Source organism: Cervus elaphus, chromosome 20, assembly GCF_910594005.1.
Source record: "Cervus elaphus chromosome 20, mCerEla1.1, whole genome shotgun sequence".
Classification (NCBI taxonomy): Eukaryota; Metazoa; Chordata; class Mammalia; order Artiodactyla; family Cervidae; genus Cervus; species Cervus elaphus.
This window is the reverse complement of record NC_057834.1, coordinates 130,481,596-130,497,178: the sequence shown is the minus strand read 5'-3', so window position 1 is coordinate 130,497,178 and position 15,583 is coordinate 130,481,596. Positions and strand designations below refer to the sequence as shown.

At 39.5% G+C, this 15,583-nt stretch overlaps 1 non-coding gene across 1 annotated transcript; it reads right to left on the bottom strand.

Annotated features, from left to right (window-relative positions):
* Window positions 1-744: 744 nt before the first annotated feature.
* On the bottom strand, window positions 745-816 carry TRNAK-UUU. Its single transcript has one exon. It is a non-coding gene; the product is annotated as a tRNA-Lys (tRNA).
* Between the last annotated feature and the right edge of the window lie 14,767 nt (window positions 817-15,583).

Genomic DNA, 15,583 nt, shown 5'->3' with positions numbered 1-15,583 from the left:
TTTGTAGGAGATGAGTTTCTACAGTCCCAAATACCCTCTCCAAGAATACAAAATTATGAGTACAGTATTAAGTATGAAAGTGAATGTTTGTTTAGAATGAGAAAAGAAGTCAAGACAAATTATTGAAGACTCAGTTTTAGATCCCTCTTTTCTGAGGTCTTTAGGCAATTTTTCAGAAATGCTTCTTGACTGCAAGCCACTTCCCCTCCTCAACTTTCAGGCTACAATTCCCAGCAACTCCCACCTCTCATAGGGGCTTCTGCAAGTGAGGGACCCTGAAACTTAAGCCTCATTGCTTCTGCTGCTGCTAAGTCGCTTCAGTCGTGTCCAACTCTGTGCAACCCCACAGACAGCAGCCCATCAGGCTCTTCTGTCCCTGGGATGCTCCAGGCAAGAATACTGGAGTGGGTTGCCATTACCTTCTCCAAAAAGCCTCATTAACTTCACGATAAATCTTATTTCCTTCCTTCTTTCCTTATAGGACAAAGTGCTAATCTTTGCTCCCATGGTCTTTGCTTACAGGTTGGCTCCAGCAAATATGCAAAAGGCTAGTTAAACTGATTTTGTTGGGGGAGCAATCTTGAAAGAATAAAATCTGATGATGGTGGAGGTCTAGACTGGGGAAAATGACTTATTGGATCTCACTCCATTCACCCCGGGGAACAGAAGTGAATAATAAATGCTTGAAATTTAAATTATTATTTTTTTTTTTTTGGCCATGGTGTACTGCTTGCAAGATCTTAATTCCCCAACCAGGGATTGAACCCAGGCCACGGCAGCAAAAATACTGAGTCCTAACCACTGGACCACTAGGGAATTCTCTTGTTCTTCTGTTGTTTCTTCCTGCAGTTATTGCTTCATTTCTACATTTGTTTAGCTTTCAATAGTCATAAAATTAGCTTGTTTTGAGTGTTCCATGGAGTCTGCTACATGTCCATCAATATTATTTTTCAACTGGTCAAACATATCAGATATTCTACCAACTTCATTTTTTTCCCCCAGACACCTCATTACTAGAGCCTCATTTCTGTTGCTCTGTACAGGAGTAAGATCAGGATTTCTAGGGGCTTCCCTAGTAGCTCAGTGGTAAAGGGTCCACCTGCCAATGCAAAAGACACGGGTTCTATCCCCGGTCCAGGAAGATCCCACGTGCTGCGGAGCAATTAGCCCCTGAAGCACAGTTACTGAGTCTGTGCTTTAGAGCCAGAGAACCACAACTCCTGAAGGCCTGCAAGTCACAGACTCTATGCTCTGCAACAAGAGAAGACACCACAATGAGAAGCCCATGTGCCACGACTAGAGAGTAGGCCCCACTCACCACAACTGGAGAAAAAATTTTGTTCAGCAATGAATACCCAGCACTTCCAAAAAAAAAAAACAAGACAAAGATTTCTAGATCTGACACAGACTATTTCCATAGCACTCTTTTCCACCATTTTGCCGTATTGCATCTTCTGTTTCCTCCATCTTATTTCATTAGAAATAAAATAAATCTATTTCATTAGATTTATTCCCTTATTTTACTGGAACACATCCTCCGGCAGTTTCTCGATTAAGGGGACATTTAAGGAAAATCTACTGAAAGCTTGTAAATGTCTTAATTTTATTATTATGTTTCACAGTATGGTAAGGTGAAGAAAACAAGATTGATACTCCATTTTTTTCCTCTCAGAATTTGGAAAGTCTTGCTCCATCATCTTCTAGCTTCCACTGTTACATCATGATTTCAGAATGTCATCTGTTTTCCTCCTCTCTCTGGAAACTTTTAGAAATTCCTTTTTATAGCTTGTAATCTGGGTTCTTCGTCTTTCTTTCTTTCTTTCTTTTTTTTTTTTTAGGCCATGCCATGCAGCATTCAGGATCTTAGTTCCTCAACCAGGAATTGAACCCATGACCCCTGTATTGGGAGGTCGGGATCTTAACCACTGGACCACCAGGAAAGTTCCTGTAACCTGAGATTTTTGAAGAATATATTCTTTAAGGTGAGCCTCTTTTATTCATTTGGTAGGCTTTTTCAATCTAGAGTTAATTTCTCTTAACGTAGAAGTATATAAACTATCAATTGGGTGTATGGTCTTTCTTAACTCACAAATGGTAATAACACAGTTTGAGTCTCTTACACGTTCCCATATTAAATTCTAAAACGTCCCAGACTTAGAAAATGCAGGGGCTTTCTGGTGGTCCAGTGATTAAGACTGCACTTCCACTGAAGGGGTGGCAGGTTTGATCCCTAGTCTGGGAAACAGGATCCAACATGCCACTAGGATAAAAAAAAAAGAGAGAGAGAGAGAGAGAGAGAAGATGCAGACCAGAAAGGGAGACATTTACAGAAGTTATGAATGACCACAGAAATATTGAACTCTCCTTAAAATTGTTAAATCAGCACTCATTAACCTCAAGTGGAGTATGATAACAAGCCTATGTTAAATATGAGCATTTCCTAATTTTTCCTTCTTCAATTAGTTGACTGAATTTTGCATTTCCAGGGCTTTTGAATATGTATATGTCATTTCTTCCTAATTATTAAAACCATTGGATTTGAGGGACCACAAGGATATGTTTTTTTCCATTTAAAATTTTAAGTTTTAAATGCTTTGTGACTTGAAGGAATCTTGCATTCTCACATAACCCTAGAATGAGACAAGCATTACTTTGAATATCTTAATATCTCATTTAATTTTTAATACCTCATAGATTTTGTGAAACTTGCAGCCAACAGCCAAAAACATCATTCTACCAACTTTTGAGTGCCCAAGTTTCTCCAGGGAACCCTAAAAAGGCTCATGAGACCAAATATGCATGAGGAAAGTCACAGGACCGTGGAAAGAAGACTAGATTTCCCTTGAAATAAAAATCTGCTCCAGGTGTTCTAACAGCAACTGTTCAGTTCAGTTCAGTCACTCAGTCATGTGCGACTCTTTGTGACCCCATGGACGGCAGCAACGTTAGGCCTCCCTGTCCATCACCAACTCCCGGAGTTTACTCAAACTCATGTCTATTGAGTTGGTGATGCCATCCAACCATCTCATCCTCTGTCGTCCCCTTCTCCTCCTGCCTTCAATCTTTCCCAGTATCAGGGTCTTTTCAAATAAGTCAGTTCTTAGTATCAGGTGGCCAAAGTATTGAAGTTTCAGCTTCAGCATCAGTCCTTCCAATGAATATTCACGACTGGTTTCCTTTAGGATGGCCTGGTTGGATCTCCTTGCAGTCCAAGGGACTCTCAAGAGTCTTCTCCAACACCACAGTTCAAAAGCATCAATTCTTTGGTTGGTGCTCAGCTTTCTTTTGTAGTCCAACTCTCACATCCATAAATGACTACTGGAAAAACCATAGCCTTGACTAGATGGATCTTTGTTGGCAAAGTAATGTCTCTGCTTTTTAATATGCTATCTAGGTTGGTCAGAGCTTTTCTTCCCAGGAGCAAGCATCTTTTAATTTCATGGCTGCAGTCACCATCTGCAGCGATTTTGGAGCCCCAAAAATAAAGTCTGTCACTGTTTCCACTGTTTCGCCATCTATTTGCCATGAAGTGATGGGACCACATGCCATGTTCTTAGTTTTCTGAATGCAACTGTTAAGGCTTCATAATCCTAGTATTATTTATTAATAACCAATGTCAAGATCACAGACATTTCTCTAAATCCCCTTGTGAACTTTACAATGCTTCCTATCAAATCTGTTGAGTCATCCATTCATTCAACATATACTGAGGGAAGCAAGGGTCTTCTCATTTATTGAAGGCCTACAATGTGACTGGCACTAGGCTAGGCATCCATAGACATAACCTTACTGATTTTCCTAAGAATTTGCAAGATGGAAATTATTATCTCCTCCTTACAAATGAGGAAACTGAAGTTAAGATAGCAGCTAATTTGCCCAGGTTCTGCCAAGAAGGCACTTTGCTGATTATGCTGTGAGAGAAACAGGCTCACTCTGGAACGTTTACAGTCTAATGGCAAGACAGACATACAAATGACTATAATATAAAACAGAAGAAATAAATGAGAAGATAAAAGTGCCAGCAAAATATCCAGAGAGCACACAGGAAGGGGAATTTTGTCTGAGTTGGTGGGGACAGGTATTTCAGCTGGGTCCCAGAGGATGAGTAGGATTTTAAATAAAATAAGAAGGTAGTCCCTAGAATATTGCTTGAGCACAGCCAGTGAAGTGTTTTGTGTTTGGGAGATAGCAACTGTCTGTGTGGTTGAAGCACAGAGAAGTAGAAGCAGAGAAGGGAAATGAAGCCAGATCATCTATGGTCCTGAAGGCCATAATGTAGAGTGTGGACTTCATTTTGAAGGTAATCAGGAGCCAACAGATGATTTAGTGTAACAGTTCTCAAGGTGTGGTCAGTGGAAGTCCCTGAGACCTTTTCAGAGTGTCTGTGGGGTTAAAACTATTTTAATACTAATAAGTATCTTGCCTTGGGACTTCCCTGGTGGTCCTGTGGCTAAGGCCCTGTGCTCCCAATGCAGGGGACCCAGGTTTGATCCCTCATCAGGGAACTAGATCCTAAATGCCACAATTAAAGAACTCACATGCCTGCAATGAAGATTGAATATCCTGTGTGTTGCAACTAAGACACGGAACAACCAAATAAATAAATTTTTTAAAAAAAATCAGTACAGTTTCTATACACTAACAACTGATTATCTGAAAACTTATAAAAAGTAAATATTTTGCCTTTTTAAAATGGTGGTAAAGAGCACATGCCGTAAAATCTACCATCTTAACCATTTTTAAGTGTACAGTTCAATAGTGCTAAGTATACTCATATTGTTGTGCCACTATCACATCATCCACTTCCAAAACTTTTTTTTTTCAGAACTGAAACTTTACACCCATTAAATAATAACTTCCTATTTCCCATTTCCACTAGCCCCTGCTAATCACACTTTTACTTTCTGTTTCTGTGAATTGGACTCTATCAGTTCAGTTCAGTCGCTCAGTCGTGTCCGACTCTTTGTGACCCCATGAACCGCAGCACGCCAGGCCTCCCTGTCCATCACCAACTCCCTGAGTCCACCCAAACCCATGTCCATCGAGTCAGTGATGCCATCCAACCATCTCATCCTCTGTCATCCCCTTCTCCTCCTGCCCGCAATCCCTCCCAGCATCAGGGTCTTTTCCAATGAGTCAACTCTTCACATCAGGTGGCCAAAGTATTGGAGTTTCAGCTTCAACATCAGTCCTTCCAATGAACACCCAGGACTGATCTCCTTTAGGATGGACTGGTTGGATCTCCTTGCAGTCCAAGGGACTCTCAAGAGTCTTCTCCAACACCACAGTTCAAAAGAATCCATTCTTTGGCGCTCAGCTTTCTTCACAGTCCAACTCTCACATCCATATATGACCACTGGAAAAACCATAGCCTTGACTAGATGGACCTTTGTTGGCAAAGTAATGTCTCTGCTTTTTAATATACTGTCCAGGTTGGTCATAACTTTCCTTCCAAGGAGTAAGTGTCTTTTAATTTCATTACTGCAGTCACCATCTGCAGTGATTTTGGAGCCCAGAAAAATAAAGTCAGCCACTGTTTCCACTGTTTCCCCATCTATTTGCCATGAAGTGATGGGACCAGATGCCATGATCTTAGTTTTCTGAATGTTGAGCTTTAAGCCAACTTTTTCACTCTCCTCTTTCACTTTCATCAAAAAGCTCTATAGTTCTTCACTTTCTGCCATAAGGGTGGTGTCATCTGCATGTCTGAGGTTATTGATATTTCTCCCAACAATCTTGATTCTAGCTTGTGCTTCCTGCAGTCCAGTGTTTCTCATGATGTACTCTGCATATAAGTTAAATAAGCAGGGTGACAATATACAGCCTTGATGTACTCCTTTTCCTATTTGGAACCAGTCTGTTGTTCCATGTCCAGTTCTAATTGTTGCTTCCTGACCTGCATACCTGTATCAAGAGGCAGGTCAGGTGGTCTGGTATTCCCATCTCTTTCAGAATTTTTCACAGTTTATTGTGATCCACACAGTCAAAGGCTTTGGCATAGTCAAATTACTTTCTGATTCTGTTAATTGGACTCTATGGACACCTCATATAAGTGAAAGCTTATGGTATTTGTCTTTTGAGGACTAGCCTAATTCACTTAGCATAATTCTTCACAGTTCATCCATGCTGTAGAATGTGTCAGAATTTCCTTTCTTCTTAATGCTGAGTAATATTTCACTGTGTATATACCACATTTTGTTTATCCATTCATTCATTGATGGACATTTGGGTTGCTTCCACCTCTTAACTATTGTGAAAATACTGCTGTGAGCATCAGTGTGCAAGTACCTCTTTGAGATCCTACTTTCAATTCTTTGGATACATATCCAGAAGTGAGGTTGATACAGCATATGATAATTTGATTTTTAATTTTTCTGAGGAACCATCGTAGTTTTCCATAGTTGTTGCACCATTTTACATCGTTATTTGCCTTTTTAGCTATGCTAACATTTGCACTGACATTGTAAATCAATGGTGGGTTAATGGTGGGTCAGCATAGCCCAGTGGCTCCAGATTGAATCTGTATCCTTTGCACATAATCACAGTAAAACAAGTGTTCTTGATGAAGCAGTAAAAAAAATTCTTAATTTTAATTTTATTAAATTTTTACTCTCAAGCACATATCTTTTTAATATCCTGTGTGGCAAAATGTGATGAAGACATAAAGCACTTTAGCTGTGTATCAAAGTATGAAGTTTATTTCAAGGAAAAGCACTTGTGAGATTGTTTAAGCTGGGAGCAGATCTAGCTGCTTTTTCACATAACACCATCTTTACTTGAAAGAATGATTCACGAATAATGGTTATACAGACTTGTGTAATTGGCAGACAAGTTCCCAAAATAGACTGAACTGAGACTATTACCTCAAGGAAAACAGCTGACAATATTTGTTGCCAATAATAAAATTTAAGTTTTCGTGGGAAATTATAATTTTGGAAAACTTGTATCTGCTATCATGACCTTGACAGGTTTGCAATACTTGAAGAATGATAAAGCTGATGGTGACATTAATGAATGAGATTTTTGATATTTTATAATGAAATGTGTCAGCATTTGGAAGATTAGGGTAACAGGGTGAATCAATATTTTCCACATTACCAATGCATGATGTTATAAAATTATTCATGGGTGGAGCATCTATTCAGGGTACAAGATAGATCGATGAATTTTAATATAACAGAATATAGAATTCATTGATATGGCTTCAGATTCCACATTGAAAGTAGCCTTTCATAAATTACTCTGTGTATGTTGATTATTGGTGTCATGCCAAAGAAGAATATCCACATCCCAAAAGCCTTTTAAAATACTTCTCCTTTTCCCAATAATACATCTATGTGAGGTTACATTTTCTTTCACAGACTTCAACCAAAACAGCATATTGCAGTAGATTGAATCAGAAGATATGAGAATCCAGCTGTTTTCTATTGAGCCAAACACAAATGAGGTTTGCAAAAATGTAAAACACTTCATTTTTCTCTCTAATTTTTTTTATTTTTGGAAAATATAGTTATTTTTCATAAGATAAGTTGTATTAACACATAGTGGATTTATTGCTATCATCTTAAGTAAATGAAAATATATTTTAATACATTCTAGTTCTAATTTCAAATATGGTAAATATACATAAACAAAAGTTCAATATTTATTTATCTATTTTTGACTGTGCTGGGTCTTCATTGCTAGTTACAACGAGCGGAAGCTACTGTCTACTTGCGGAACGTGGGCTTCTCATTGCAGTGCAAGGACTTCTCATTGCGGGGGCTTCTCTTGTTGTGGAGCATGAGGTCTAGGGCACACGGGCTTCAATAGTGTGGCATGTGGGCTCAATAGTTGTGGCTCCCCGGCTCTCGAGCACAGTCTCGGTAGTTGTGCCCCACGTACTTTGCTGCTTGGAGGCACGTGGGATCTTCCCAGACAGGGATCAAACCCATGTCTCCTGCATTGGCAGGTGGATTCTTTACCACAAAGCCACCAGGGAAGCCTCCCAAAGCTCAATAATTTTAAGAGTGTAAAGGGGTTCTGATACAAAGAACTTCAGAACTGGTGATTTAGGGGTCTAGTGCAACAGGATTAGGACTTTTAGGACTTTTTTTTTTTTTTTTGGCTGTGCCAGTTCTTAGTTGTGGCACGTGGGGCCTAGTTCTCTGAACAGGGATCCAACCTGGGCCCCTGCATTGAGTGTGAAGTCTTAGCCCCTGGACCACCAGGGAAGTCCCTAGGACTGTTTTTAAAAATATAATTCTGAAGATGGTGCTTGGAAGGCCTGAAAAAGGTGAACATTTAGAGGTATTGAAGTCAGTGGGGAAACTATTAAAATAGTTGTACTGAACATTCCACAATCTGAATGCAAAGTAAGAAAAGTACAGGGAAAATGTTTCAACCCAATAGAAACTTTAAGTACACTCAAAATTAAAAGAAAATGCCATTTTAAAAATCTAACTGATTGCTAACTGAATGCTCAAGATAGATGAAGGTAGGTGAAGGTACAGAGATATAGTCACATTTATACACAGCTGGAGGATGAATTGGGCTTCACGAAATATTAATATCTATCAATATTTAAAGTATCTATGTATGTTGACCCAGACATTTATACTTTTAAGAATTTATACTACAAATATATGCACATTTGTTCAAAATTACACACACACATATATTTATATGCAATGGAAAGAGTTTAAACATTTGTAGAGGATGGTTAAATATTTGAGTTAAGCTATCCATACAATGTGGAGAAGGGAATAGCAGCCCACTCTAGTATTCTCCCCTGGGGAATCCCATGGACAGAGTAGCCTGGCAGCCTGCAGTCTATTGGGTGACAAAAGAGTCGGACATGAATTAGTGACTAACACACACACAAACAAACCATACAATGACATAGTACAAAGTTACTGAAAAGAAGGAATCAGTTTTTTTTTTTTTTTTTTTTTTTTAATTTTCTTTTAGAAGTCTCTTGAATTTGTTACAGTATTGCTTCTGTTGTTTATGTTCTGGCTTCTTGGTGATGAGGCATGTGGGATCTTAGCCCTGGACCAGGGATCGAACCCACACCGCCTGCTTCAAAAGGCAGATTCTTAACCACTGGACCACCAGGGAAGTCCCAGGAATCAGTTTTTATGGGTACAAATATAGAACTATCTCCAAAATATATTGTTAGTGAAAAAAAAGGTTGAGAAAAATGCACATAATGTGCTATCATGTGTGAAAAAAAAGTGTGTGTGTGTGTGTATCGTAGATTTGTAACCTTTCAAAGGATATATAAGAAACTTGTGATAGTGGCTGCCTCTAAAGTAGAGAATTAGATGGTTGAAAGACAATAGTAGAAGGGAGATTTACTCTTCACTATATAAACTTTTATATCTTAAAATTTTCACATCAGATATATGTATTGTGAGTCCAAATTTCACTTAAATGATTAAGAACTAGAAGATAGTTTCAGTGACAGTAACAGTATTATCTATGGTTGTGCAATGAAATGGAGAGTGGGAGATAGACAGCACAGACGTTGTAAAAGTGGAATTGATTGGTTTCTAAGTCTTTTTTTGGCTGTGCTGGATCTCAGTTCCCTGACCAGGGATTGAACCCTTGTCCCTTACTGTGGAATCTTGGAGTCTTAACCAAGCAAGTCCTAAAATTGATTAATTTTGATGACTGATTTCATTTTGAAGGTATGAATGGTGTTGGGGCTAAAAAGAAAGATAAAAAGGAATTAAAGATGATTTCATTTCCCAAACAGAATGATTGATGGCACCCATAACGCCTGCGTGTGCTCAGTTGTGTCCGAGTTTTTGTGACCCCATGGACTGTACCCCACTGGGCTCTTCTGCCCATGGAATTTTCCAGGCAAGAATATTGGAGTGGGCTGCCATTTCCTACTCCAGGGGCCATAACATTGAAAGAAACACAAAATAAGGAACTGGTTTATGCGGGTGGTAGAGATGGGGTGAAAAATTATGAGTTTCAGACCCAGATGCTCGAATCATTTATAAGAGGACAACTATAGTTTACTAAATATATTTTTCACAAACATAGTCTCTTAAATTCAAAACAACAAACAAAATAACTATATAAGGTAGGAATTACTATCCTGGCTTGATAGGAACAAAGTAGCCTCTACAATGTTAATAAACTTGCATAGGGCTGAACATAGGGGGAGAGGTGGCTTTGAATTAAGTTGTTCTTGTTCTCCAAAAATGTTTTCCTCCCCATCTGACATCAGATGCCAGGTGTTAAACTGGCAGAGGAGGCTAAAAGAACAGGTTGTGAACTTGAATAGACTTGGATTCAGATCCCAACTCTGCTTATTCCTACCTGTGTGATCTCGACCAAGTTACTTCAGCTTTTTAAACCTCACTTTCATCATGGTGTTGTTTGGTAGCTAAGTTGTGTCTAACTCTCAGCGACCTCATGGATTGCAGCATGCCAGGCTCCTCTGTCCTCCACTATCTCCTGGAGTTTGTTGAAATTCATGTCCATTATTCGGCGATGCTATCTAATCATCTCATCCTTTACCACCCACTTGGAAAATACCCTGATGTTAGGAAATATTGAAGGCAAAGTGAGAAGGGGGTGGCAGTATCTAGAAATGAGATATAAATTAGATGACACATCTAAAGGTTTTGGCAGACACGCATGATGGCTTAATATATGTCAGATCAACTGTCATATTGATTAGATATGGGACCTATCAGTACAGTAAACTGATAGTAAGAATTTTACATCTGGAGTTAAGGGAGGAGTGCAGATTTACCTCACATAATGATAACTAGTTTTTGCCATAATGGCTCTTGAAAAATTATTCCACTTTTCAGTCATTGACTCATTTTTCCCAGTACTACAGTTTTTTCACTTAAAAATAGTAAAAGTATGCTCTATTTTTATTATGTAATATTTCAATCCTATGGTTTCCAGTAAAAATACACTCACCACTTTACTTGGCACAACAGATTTAGTCAGAGAATATCATATGAACAAATTTGTATTGGACTCTAGATTTAGATGAGGACAAATGTTTTGTTTTGCATATATACACAAAGTGAGAAAAATGAAGCATCTTCTATGATCAGTTGAATGAGTGCTTATGTCATTTCCATTTTTCAAAGCACATTTGGAGTTAGCCTTTATTTTGCTCTAGAGATATTTTTCCTTGTTATAAACTTATTTTTAGGTGCAGTTCAAGTGCCAAGAAAACCATGAGCGTCTAAAAGATCGAAAAATTGGTGCAAATGGCCAACAAAAGAATACACCTTCTAGAGAATAATTTCCCTGTACCCATCCTCCACCAACCACCTCTCACAAACAAGTCTTCTCTTCTTTTTTTGATAAGGTTAAAAGATTGAGTTATATTTTATGTACAAAAGATATTAACTTTCAAGTCACTGTTTATTTGGAGATTAATATATATATTACATGGCATGGGCTTTCCCTGCAGCTCACATGGTGAAGAACCTGTCTGTGATGCGGGAGACCAGGTTCAGTCCCTGGGTGGGGAAGACGCCCTGGAGAAAGGAGTGGCAACTCGCTCTGGTATTCTTGCCTGGAGAATTCCATGGACAGAGGAGCCTGGCAGGCTACAGTCCATGGGGTCACAGCATCAGACATGACCGAGCAAATAACACACACACACAGTATACCTCATATAATATTATATTATGCAATGGTATATATTGTATTATATCATTATTATGTAATTATATATTGTATATCTGTAATGGTATATACAGGTGATAGATATCATATAATATACCACATAATGGTATATATTTACAGTTATATATTATATTACAGTGATGTACCATTATATATATACTATGGTATAACATAATTATGATACTTAAGTGAAAACAATTATATGTTATAAACCACATTATAGCTGTATATACCATCATGTAATGGTATGTGTGCTCAGTTGCTTCAACCACGTCTGACTCTTTGCATTTCCATGGACTAGCCTACTAGGCTCCTCTGTCCATGGGATTCTCCAGGCAAGAATACTGAAGTGGATTGCTATGCCCTTCTTCATGGGATCTCCCTGGTCCAAGGATGGAACCCATGTCTCCTGCATTGCAGGTGGATTCTTTACTACTGAGCAACTAGGGAAGCCCATAATGGTATACATATCATATAATCTATTGTGTAATAGATTATATAATATAATATAATATATATATTTACATATGATGTGTTTGATGTGTACTATTATACATTATAATTAATATATTATTTACTATCATCGATGATAATATATACCATTATAGTACATAATATATAAACCTATTTTCAATGCTTAATAAATATATTTATTTATTTATTTTTACTTCAGTTGAGATAATTTCATATGCAGAGTTGGGACTCAGATCTTGAAGGAGGAGGCACATCTGGCTGCTGATGGAACTTCAGGAGGGTGCAAAGAGGTACCATGCAGCTGCTGGCTCTAGGAATATCTAAAAAGCTGGAGGTTGGAACCAATTGCTGTTGCCAGGGTGAAGTGATCATTGATGGGAACAGTGAAGGAGCCAGTCCTTTATTCTGCCTCCAACACTGTAATCTCCCTCTACATCTTCTATTTCTTTATCTTTAAAAATTGTTTGCAAATCTTGGGTTCTAAGTTGGCTCCCAATGTTTCCATCTCTTGGTGTACACATTCTATAAAATCCCTACCCTCAAGAATGGGTGGCATCTATAAATATGACAACTAATGTGTGATGAGGTTATCTTAAATAGCAAAAGTGAGGAGATTTTTGAGATGTAATAAGGTTTCATGTATGGATGTGAGAGCTGGACTATAAAGAAAGCCGAGCACTGAAGAACTGATGCTTTTGAACTGTGGTGCTGGAGAAGACTCTTGAGAGTCCCTTGGACCGCAAAGAGATCCAACCAGTCCATCCTAAAGGAGATCAGACCTGGGTGTTCATTGGAAGGAGTGATGTTGAAGCTGAAACTCCAAAATTTTGGCCACCTGATGCAAAGAGCTGACTCATTTGAAAAGACCCTGATGTTGGGAAAGATTGAAGGCAGGAGGAGAAGGGGACAACAGAGGATGAGATGGTTGGATGGCATCATCAACTCGATGGACATGGGTTTGGGTGGACTCTGGGAGCTGGTGATGGACAGGGAGGCCTGGTGTGCTGCAGTTCATGGGGTCGCAAAGAGTTGGGCACGACTGAGCCACTGAACTGAAACTGAAACTGAAAGGTTTCTAATCAGTTGACTTTAAGGTAATCAAAAGGAAGATTATGCTGGATGGGCTTGACCTAGTCAGCAGGGCTCTTTGAAAAGGGTCAGAGACAGAAAGATCTGAAGCACAGCCGTCTTAAAGAAGCAAACTGCCCTGTTGTAGAGTGGTCTATATGGCAGGATATTGTGACTGGCCTCTAAGAGTTTAGGGCCTCAGCACAATGACTAGAAGAAGTTGCATCAGCCAACAACCAGTAAGCTTGGAAGAGGACCCTGAGCCTCAGATGACATCAAACTCCTGGCTGACATGTTGATTTCAGCAGAGAAAGAACTGAGCAGAGGATCCAACTAACCCATGTCCAGATTTCTGACCCATGTGTGTGCATGCATGCTTAGTCACTTCAGTCGTGTCCAAAACTGTGCAATCTGTGGCTATAGCTCCCCAGGCTCCTCTGTCCATGGGAATTCTCCAGGCAAGAATACTGGAGTGGGTTGCCATTCCCTCCTCCAGGGGATCTTCCCTATCCAGAGATCGAACCTACATCTCTTATGTTTCCTGCATTAGTAGATAGGTTCTTTACCACTAGGGCCACATGGAAAGTCCAAGACTGAGAAAATGAATGTGTTGTTTTAATCCACTAAGTTTCTGATAATTTGTCATGCAGCAGTAGAATACTGGTACAGATGTGTATAAAGGATCTATGGCCATAATAATTCTGTATAACAAACCATCCCCAAACTTAGAAGCTTAAAGTAACTACTATTTATTACTTGTCAGGTCACCCAGGCTGCTCTTTTGACCTGGGCTGGTCTAGGCTAATCTCACTTGGACTTGTTCATGAATCTATAACACCTGTTGAATTGCCTGGAAGTTGGCTAGTTAGAAAAGGCAGAGGAACCAGAGATCAAATTGCCAACATCCACTGGATCATTGAAAAAGCAAGAGAGTTCCAGAAAAACATCTATTTCTGCTTTATCGACTATGCCAAAGCCTTTAACTGTGTGGATCACAATAAACTGTGGAAAATTATGAAAGAGATGGGCATACCAGACCACCTGACCTGCCTCTTGAGAAACCTGTATGCAGGTCAGGAAGCAATAGTTAGAACTGGACATGGAACAACAGACTGGTTCCAAATAGGAAAAGGAGTACGTCAAGGCTATATATTGTCACCCTGCTTATTTAACTTATATGCAGAGTACATCATGAGAAATGCTGAGCTGGATTAAGCACAAGCTGGAATCAAGATTGCCAGGAGAAATATCAATAACCTCAGAAATGCAGATGACACCACCCTCATGGCAGAGAGCAAAGAAGAACTAACGAGCCTCTTGATGAAAGTGAAAGAGGAGAGTGAAAAAGTTGGCTTAAAGCTCAACATTCAGGAGACTAGGATCATGGCATCTGGTCCCATCACTTCATGGCAAATAGATGGGGAAACAGTGGAAACAGTGACTGACTTTATTTTTCAGGGCTCCAAAATCACTGCAGATGGTGATTGCAGCAATGAAATTAAAAGATGCTTACTCGTTGGAAGCAAAGTTATGACCAAACTAGGCAGCATATTAAAAAGCAGAGACATTAAAAAAAAAAAAAGCAGAGACATTACTTTGCCAACAAAAGTCCATCTAGTCAAGGCTATGGTTTTTCCAGTGTTCATGTATGGATGTGAGAGTTGGACTATAAAGAAAGCTGAGCACTGAAGAATTGATGCTTTTGAACTGTGGTGTTGGAGAAGACTCTTGAGAGTCCCTTGGACTGCAGGGAGATCCAACCAGTCCATCCTAAAGGAGATCAGTCCTGGGTGTTCATTGGAAGGACTGATGCTGAAGCTGAAACTCCAAAATTTTGGCCACCTGATGCGAAGAGTTGACTCATTTGAAAAGACCCTGATGCTGGGAAAGGTTGAAGGCAGAAGGAGAAGGGGATGACAGAGGATGAGATGGTTGGATGGCATCATCAACTCGATGGACATGGGTTTGGGTGGGCTCTGGGAGTTGGTGATGGACACGGAGGCCTGGCGTGTTGCGGTTCATGGAGTCACAAGGAGCTGGACATGACTGAGCGACTGAACTGAACTGAACTGAACTGGCTAGTCTAGAAAGACCTCAGGTGGGATGACCTGGCTTCACTCCACATGGTGGCTCATTTTCTAGCAGGCTAGACTGTGTTTGTTCTCATGAAGGTTAGAGAGAGGAATTAAAATTTACAAAAGCAAATTTCAAATCATTTGCATCAAATTGGCTCAGTTCAGTCCAGTTCAGTCACTCAGTCATGTCCGACTCTTTGCAACCCCATGGACTACAGCATGTCAGGCTTCCCTGTCCATCACCGACTCCCAGAGTTTACTCAAACTCACGTCGATTCAGTCAGTGATGCCATCCAACCATCTCATCCTCTGTC